The following is a 9,559-nucleotide window of genomic DNA, read 5'->3' as shown; positions in this document are numbered from 1 at the left end:
GTACCACAAAGTTGTTGAATATTAATAAGTCCAAATCCAAAGTGGTGTTTTTTGGGAAAAGATGGGCCAAATACAATTGGCACCTGGATGGGAAGCCTATAAAACAAATAGACTCTTTTTCATATCTAGGGATGGTTTTTACAGACACAGGGCCTTGGGTTAATCATTAGAAGCAAAGTTCTGCAAAGGCCACAGCAAGTTCTAAAACACTAATCAAACTACTTAGCTACAACCACCCTTGCTCTCTGCTCTCCTTTCTGAAGGTCCTCAAGGCAAAAGTTGTACCCGTGCTAACGTATGGAGCCGAATTGTGGGGCCTATCAAAGCCCTCCTTACTTGAACAAAATCAAGCATGCTTTTTAAGAAGCATTCTGGGGACGGACAGGAATACACCCGCAGCAGCAGTAAGAGCTGAAACAGGCACCCATTCCATTTATAGTCTATCATTAACCAAAGTTTTCAACTACTTGTGGCAGATTCTCCCAATGGAACATGATAGACTACCAAAAATGTGCCTTGAAGAACAGACAGGCAACCTCAACCCATCACATGGATCAATCAACTCCTCCAAACCATCACATTTCTTGGCTTTTCATCACAATACTCACTTTCAGCTGGAGACCAGGCCAAGGCAATATTCAAACAAAGAGTCTTGGATGTTAATGCCGGAACAGACATTGAGTCACTTGCACACAATAGGTCATCGAAATGGCTGGCCAAGAATAAACTGTCCTTTCAAATAGAAAAATACCTGACAATGGGTCTGACTCAATACCATAGGATAGCTCTTACTAGAGCAAGATTTGAGCAACTAGATTCTATGGTCAAATATGGACGATTCCACCAAGTGCCTTACCTTGAGCGGACATGTGTTTGTGGAGCACCCGAAGTAGAAGACATTGCACATGTCCTATTTAACTGCCAACTATATGCCCCAGTAAGGGCTCAGTACCTTCAGACATTAATTGACAGAACCACATACTAGGACTGTAACAAAAGGTTATGTTTCTTCCTCCAGGGCACAAATACGTATGTGGTCAATAGAACTGTTAAGTGGATGGCTAGGGCTGTACAATTGAGAACGCAATTTCTAGAACACATTGGGGTGGCATGTAAAGGTGATGAATTCATTTAAACTCACATTGTTTCTGTATTTTATTACCTGTTTTATTACATCTTGCATTTTTATGTTACAATTTTATCTCCATGTTACCCTACTGTATTTTCTCGTATTTTTTTGCACCATAGTATATTTTAGCTAATTTTGTTGTATTTTAGTTGTTTTATGGCATCATATTTTATATTTTATATCTTATAGTGGCTGATGCTCAACTTTCTGATATGGTCATTTGACTAATCAATGAAGTTACTTACTTACTTACTTACTATATTATTTATTTATTTATTTATGTATTTATGTATTTATTTATTTATTTATTATCCCGCCTTTATTATTTTTATAAATAAATCAAGGCAGTGAACATACCTAATATTCCTTCCTCCTCCTATTTTCCCCATAACAGCAACCCTGTGAGGAGGGTTGGGCTGAGAGAGAGTGACTGGCCCATTGTCAGCCAGCCAGCTTTCATGCTATGCTGGTCATGATTCTATTCCATAGTTTAAATAACCATTTCCTTAAACCCCCATATTCAGTTCCCATGCCTATATTGTAGACTGTGTCTATAAAAGCAAAGCAGTCTGAAGTAAACACTGGCAAAATAGATTGGATTCCAAAATATACAATTCCAGTAAAGGTTGCTGGAAGGCAATTCATTTTCAGAAACACAGTCCTGGGAGATGGTATGATAATGTTAGCCTGTTGTCCATTTGGAGTGAAGGCCCTTTGTTTTTGTGCTTCACATTTCAGTTCATGGTTATACACACTTAATAAAGCAAAATCAAGGAGACCATATCTTCAGCATTCCAAACTCCGATGGCTTACCTACAAGGACAGGTTGCCCCACTGGCAATATGGACCAGCAACCATTGTAAGAAGGCAGGAATAGATGAGGTCATCCTGTTCTCCTCACCAAAAAAACGATGTCCTGGCATGTTCTTCTCTTCTACCTTCAAAGTAGTATTTTCCTGCTTATGTTAACCATAGTACTGCCATTTGTTCTGCCTGCTGGGCTTGACTTTCTTCTAGGCCAATGCCTCTAGCCTCACTATTTTGGTGAGGCAGGAATAGCCCCTCACCCCATTTTTCCAGCTTTCCATCTTGCAGCTTATTATTTATTACTTTTTATTTTTTGGTTCTTCTTGTTGAAATAATGAATATAACATGTGCCCATTGTGCAGAACATCACTGCTTCAGAATCACCCAGGATGATTTCAAATGGTACATTAGCTGACTTAATACTATTTTTTTAAAAGTGGAAAATTAGTAAACTCAGGGAAAGAAGGATATTTGTTTCAGTTTTCTAGTGAATTTTGAATTGGGTACATTCTGCATGTCAGTCCAGTGTTATACCCACCATGCCAGTGACAAAGTCCTTCTGTAACAGTAGTTTCAGGACATTTTCTTGAGGAACAAGTGAAGAAACACAGGGAAAGTTTTCTTGCTTTTGTTTATATATTTTTCATTTTAAAGCTGCTTATTTCTGCCTGAATATGCCTTAGTTTTTACATACAAATTCAACTTAACATTGTATTATAGAATAGCATATGTTTGTGCATATATAAACATACATGTGAAAGTATGTATGTCTTCAAAGATCCATCCCCAGGAAGAAAAGGAACTGAAAATTGCTGTCTTGGAACAGGAAGTGGGGGGGGGGGGTACAGCAATAGGGGAATGTCAAATGAGAGGTCATGGCAACCTAAAGTGTGGACTGAATATCTTGCAAGCTGCTGCCAAAATGTCTCAGCCAAACCAGTCCTACTGATTTAAAGGCAATTCAATAAAATCAAGAGTCAGGAGTATTTAAGGGTGAGGTGGGAATGTGCCTTGTAAAAGTGGTGAGAAGTCTTTCACGTTCAGTGCAGACTGTGAAATTGGTACTGAAAAGACTTCTAAGTCTTAGAAAATGTGAGGATGCTTTACTGCTGTTCTCTTAACTTATCTGAAAACGGGAACCTAGAATTAAAGAGATGGCTCATACATTTATCAATTTCCACTTCAGTGCATGTTTCCTGATTTAAATCTGTTGTGTCTTGTTGTGTTTTACCTAAAAGGGATGTAACAGATATGGGACAGCTGAGACAGCTTCCTTGCTTCTTCAGTGGTTTCTCCACTTAAGATGATCCCGGTTGTTCAGTTCAGGCTTCAGAACAAGAATGTACCATTTGGGGAAAAATATGAAACTCAGCAATCCAGCACTGGAAGCTAAAATAGAGAAAACCTCCACAGCAACCATGCATTTTCCTTTGGTGCTCAGGTAGGTTGGGACAAATGACAGCCACACACTGCAGAACACTAGCATGCTGAAAGTGATAGATTTGGCTTCATTGAAACTGTCCGGTAAATTCCTGGCAAAGAAAGCCAGAATGAAGCTGGCAATGGCTAAAGAGCCCATGTACCCAATCACACTGTAAAACATGATGGGGGATGCCTCATTACATTCCAGGGTAATTTCACCCCTTCCTGAGTGCATATCAGCATCTGGGAATGGGGGGCAGGTTGCCAGCCACACGGCACAGATGCCTACTTGAATAAGAGTACACGAAATGACAATGGAACTGGCCAGCCCTTTCCCCATCCACCCAGTCCTCTTTTTTCCTGGTTGGGTGGCCAGGAATGCCAGAACCACAGTGATGGTTTTGCCCAATACAGAGGAAACAGCCACTGAGAAGACAATGCCAAAAACTGATTGCTGCAAGACACACATCACCTTTTGAGGTTGCCCAATAAAAAGCAATGTAGAAAGGAAGCAGAGCAGGAGCGAGACAAGAAGACTGTAGGTGAGATCCTGGTTATTGGCCTTGACAATGGGAGTGTTGTGGTGCACTATCAATGTTCTTAAGAAGACAACAGTGATCAGGGAAAACAAAAGCGCACCAGTGGCTAAACCCATTCCCATAGGTTCGTTATAGGATAAAAAGGTTACAGTTTTGGGGATGCAGATATTCTGATACTTGTTTGGATAATGATCTTCTTTGCATTCCACACAGTCAGGCATATCTGGAGAAGAGAAGTTTAGCTTTAGTGACACAAATGCTTGATACTGAAGTTGTTGATATCAATGATAATAAAGAGTCTGCTACTTAGGAAAAGCGATTTTCTATAAGAAACACTCTTCCCTTGAGCGATGAACCTTTGATAGAGGAGCCCAATACCTGATGCCTTATCTGGATGTCACAGAAATGCTTCCAACTCTATGCTGAGTCTTCTGATCGCTCTTGCTCTCCTCTCTTCTCCCCACCATTGGAATAAATGCAGGAGTACATTCATTCAGAGTGTTATTGTGGGGATCCTCTTCAGCCTGAGCCTCTGTTCACTAAGAATTAGGCCCAATCAACCCAAAACCCAACAACTCAGAACCCAACTGCTTTCCCGAGCAGCCCAGATAGAGAATTCAGGGAACTGCAGGGAGATTCCTGTACAGGAATCCCCTTCTACATTTGCTGGATTGGCAACTAATGTACCGTGAAAAATTGCACTGCCCCTCTTACCTTCCCACTCAGAAATCTTGTCTTCTGGACAGGGAATGCAATCATAGCAGCAGAAGGGCTCCCCTTCTCTCTTTTGTTTCCTGTAACCAGGCTGGCACTTGTCATTACAGACTGAGAGGGGTTGCACCTAATTCACCAATGAAAGTGGAAACCATAAAACCACATAAACCTTCACAAGGATATGTTTACAATCCTTACCATCCAGAGGAGAACATGGCATACAAGTACCTCTTACCAAAGAATTTCTTTCGTTTAAAATAGTCTGTCCACAAATTATTCTGTTCTTCTTATTTTCCTATCTGAATGTGAAGCAAACCTCAATCTTCTCAATCTTGGGAATGAAGGCATTTTTAAAATAATAATAATAATAATAATAATAATAATAATAATAATAATAATTTAATAAAGGGAAAAAAAACTTTATTCCCATGACTGAGAATCCAGAAAGCCAGTCTGATATATTGATTAAGGCATCAGGCTAGAAACTGGAAGACCGTGAGTTTAGTCCCACCTTGGGCACAAAGCCAGCTCGGCGACCTTGAGTCAGTCACTCTCTCTCAGTCCTAGGAAGCAGGCAATGGCTTTACCAAGATATATCAAATGTCAAATTTCAGAACTAAATTAATCCAGAAAAATGAATTAATATTTCCATAATAAAACTTCTCAAAATATTGCAAAGTATTTCTCTGAACATCAAGAAAAATATGTAAGGCAATTTATAAATACACATTTGGTTTAATGTCCCTAAAATATTATAAGATATAGTGATAATATAGAAAGTGACTTGCAGAAATAAGCTTGTCAGGAGAAGAACATGAAATCTGTATGTATGAAGACATACAGATCAACATTTATTTTGGGGGCAACATTAAAGTCACAAACGGTTTTAGAAATTATACAGATTGAACTTAATGTTTGAAAAAAAATAAGAAACAGTACAAAAGAAAAAAAAAAGGATATTCATTCATCCTGAGTGAGAAACTTATCATGAGTCAAATTTTAGGAGTGGAAAAAAAAAAGTGGGGAATTTCATTCATCCTCAGAGAAAAAACGTATCCTGAGTCACTTATGCGGTCAATTTCTAACATCCTTATCAGTAATACTGTAAGGTGACTTTCAAAAGTTTGCATTTATGTCCCACCAGGTTAAACCAATAGTGCCATACAATGGGATTTTCATTCATAATAACCTTTTGGTCTCCTGGACCTTGATAGTTGATCAGTCCAACATGTACTCTAGTAAAAGACAGGCTTGGAAACAAAACCCAGTTTATGATATCTAATTGTATTAGAAACACCACATTTGGGTCAAAGGTCACCTTGTCCCCTACAGTATTGTTAAAAGACACTTGCATCAGAAAACAGAAGAGCTAGATGGAAAGGGAAACAAATGCTTAAGAAAAGGTTCCAACAACAAGAAACTGAATATTTGTTAAATATATCCTCAAACACAAAAGCATATACTGTATATACTTTAAGGATTTTCTTTCTTTTTCCATTTAAAGAAAAAGAAAAAAAAATCAAATATAAGAGCCAGGTCCAGACATCTGCACAGGAGGGAATTCTGTCACTTCTGAAGTAATTCAACTCTTTTTTGAAATTAGTTTGTCCCAGTGAGCAGTGATAAACATGAGCCTTAGCATGGCCAGCGACGAGAGTTGATCATTCCAGTCCGGTGGCACCTGGCTACACATCACTCATGTTGTTCAGAAATCAAATAAATGGCTCTCAAAAATAAGCATTACAAAGTTGGCGCTTGAGAACTTTGTACTGGACAACTTTAGTGAAGTGTAGACTTCATTCAATATTTTTTCTAAGTGAAATATAAATATATAAGGTGAAACTACATGTGAGTGTATTATTGAACACGATTATTCACACCAGTGAATAATTCTAGGAGTTAATTTAATTGTGATATTAAGTAGCTTATAGCTACATTATTACTATTACCCTTTACATAATAGAATTCACATAATTTCCTTTATATAGTTTTCTCAAGGAATTTATGTTGAAAGATACAATGTTATGTGTACAAAAATGTTACATCTAAATGAAACAAACAAATTAAAAGGGATGCAATTTTCTTCTATAATTTCTCTTTTACAAAATGCTCATTTTTTAAAAAAGCTGGACTACATAGATAGTAAACTAGGAAGACTTCTTCTGACTCTGCATTCCTAGTAACACTTTCTGCACAAGATTTTCTTTAAAACATTACTAATATGCTTCAGAGGAATGTTTACAGCAGTAATGGCCCCACCACTGAGAATGAAGCACTAGTAGTCCTGGCAGAATTCCCTTCACCTGACACCACCAAGATACACTTCCTTACCCTGCTAGCCCCACCAACTGTTCCACCCCCATCCTCAAATCTCTTCTAGAAAGGGAGTCTCTTCCAACCAATATACAACCGGGCATAAAGTGAACCCAACAGGTACTATAGCAATTGCTCTCAGCACTTCAAGCCACCATCCTTCCACTCAACACAACTTCAGAGAACACATCAAACACCCACTCATTCTCCCCCCCCCCACACAAACTTAATCTGTATCTACTCAAACTCACAAGAGCCATCCTGCCTCTAGCTCTCACCCACAAAGCAGGGAGCTACTTCCCTCCACCACACAGCCCTCACCTGGGGGAGAAGGCCAACCTCATTCACATAACTCTCACCAAACACCCCCCCACACACAACCTCAGGATCTTCCAAATGACCTCCCTGAATAACATCATAAACCACTGCAGAAATGGACGTAAAAAAAATCAGAGCAGCAGTCCAAAAGCATGCAGCACCAAGGACTTTTGCAGCCACCAAGCAGTTACACAATGATGCCTCCAAGAGTCCAAGGCTCTCAAACACAAATAAAGCTCCAAAGATCCCAAGGAACAGGCAGTCAACCAAAAGACCAGCCAGCAGCCTAACACACTCCACAACACTAGCATCTATGTGAGTAGGTCTGGCTGCCAGCAACGGCCAGGGGCACTTGTCTTTTGGTCAGTTCCACCACCATCCTGTGATCCATGTCATCTTCTGAAGCCACAGGAGCTGACTCTTGGGCTCTCAGTCTCAGGCTCAGCTCTGGCACAAGGAAAGTGATCCACTGGGTTCCAAGGGAGTCCAGGGGAAGTCTAGGGAGTGTCAAGGGGGGAGTCCAGCAGGTCCCAAACATCTGTAAGTTCACCTACCTTCTCTCTTCCATCTTCACTCTCATCTGCCCCTCTCTCCAGTCTGTCTCTATCACTCTGCCAGTTCTCTGCCAATTCTCCATCCTCTCATTTCTCGTTCCTCATTCCAAACTCTCATCCCAACATTTCTATCAAAACTATCCTCCACTTCCACAAACCAGTTGCAACATTCAAAATCCCTCTAAAAAAGCCCTTCTCCAAAATCTCTCCAGAGCACCATCAACAGACATAAACTCCACATTCACTCACACCACAGCTTAATATTTATTTCTTTATTTGAACAAACCTGACTTAACACTGGCACATTTTGTGTACCTAGAATAAGCTAATTATTATACCAGACATGAAAGAAGAGCAAAATAGAAAGATGGATTAAATATTGGTAATATTAGTAATGGATATACTGTTTACCATGTTGGCAAGGGGCAATATAAAGTCTTTCCATAAGGAATTAACTATTTTTCCACATAGTTTGACTGGAAAAATGTTCTCAAGCATAGATATCTGTGTGAATGTTGGCATACCTTTGACTTAATTTCAAAGTGGCCAAGTATAGGAAAACAAAACAACAACAACAACAACAACAACAACAACAACAACAAAGGAAAGTACAGAAACTACAAAAAGAACAAAGATAATGTCTTAGTACTGAGTTATGTCAAGAGAAAGAAGGAAGCTTGAAAAAGGTGTCACTTCATATTTTTTACCAAAATATATCATATTTCGATTTCCAAAAGTGAAATACAAACGAAAATGAATTCATCAACTTATATTAGAACAAAAACAGTTAAAAAAATAGAGTTCCTTATAGGTAAGAAAAACTTTTATTTAATGTGCATATAAATGCATATCATAGTATAGAAAATGGTTTGCAGAAATATTCATCTTAGAGGAGCATAATATGTATGTTTGGAGACATCGAGATTGAAATTTTGAGAGATTTTGAGATTTTTTTTTGAGATTTTTTTTTTCCTGCCCGTATTATATTTATAAATAACTGAAGGTGGCAAACAATCCTAATACTCCTTCCTCCTCCTTGTTTTCCCCACAAAAACAAACCTGTGAGGTGAGTTTGGCTGAGAAAGAGTCACCGGCCCAAGGTCACCCAGCCAGCTCTCAGGCCTAAGGTGCGACTAGAACTCACAGACTCCTTAACCACCAGAAATTAAGATCAGTAACTGAGTCCAAAATATTACAAGGTTTGAAGAAAGAAGAAACCGAGTAAAATATTTGGCAGATTCGTGTTTGGCAGATTCATTCATCCTGAACAGGAAAGGTATGAGTCACATTTTAAGACAATTACTCACACCCTTTTCAACAATAAGGCAAATACACAAATGTTGACAGTTATTTCCTACCTGGTTAAACCAATTGTGCCAGCCAATGGGATTTTTGTTCATAGTCCATTTTTGGTCTCTTGATGCTTGGGAGTTGATCGTTCCAATTTTTACTTTAACAAAGGACTTGTTTGGAAACAAAACCCAGTTCATAGCATCAAATTTTGTTAGAAATACACCATTCTGGTCAAAGGAAATCTGTTCCCCTATGGCATTATTAAAAGACACTTGCTTCAGAAAATGGAGGAGCTAAGGATGGAAAGGAAAACAAATGCTTAAGAAAATGTTCTAACACATGGAACTGAACAAAGATGTGAAAATTTCTTACATTTATTCATTGTATATAAACAGAGAGCAAACCCCAATCCCTTCTAGCAGATGTTACCTCGTCAGGTAACAAAACATCCGCAAGCAAATAACCAAGCT

The sequence above is a fragment of the Candoia aspera genome, chromosome 4 (assembly GCF_035149785.1).
Source record: "Candoia aspera isolate rCanAsp1 chromosome 4, rCanAsp1.hap2, whole genome shotgun sequence".
Classification (NCBI taxonomy): domain Eukaryota; kingdom Metazoa; phylum Chordata; class Lepidosauria; order Squamata; family Boidae; genus Candoia; species Candoia aspera.
Note: the sequence above shows the minus strand (reverse complement) of the source record.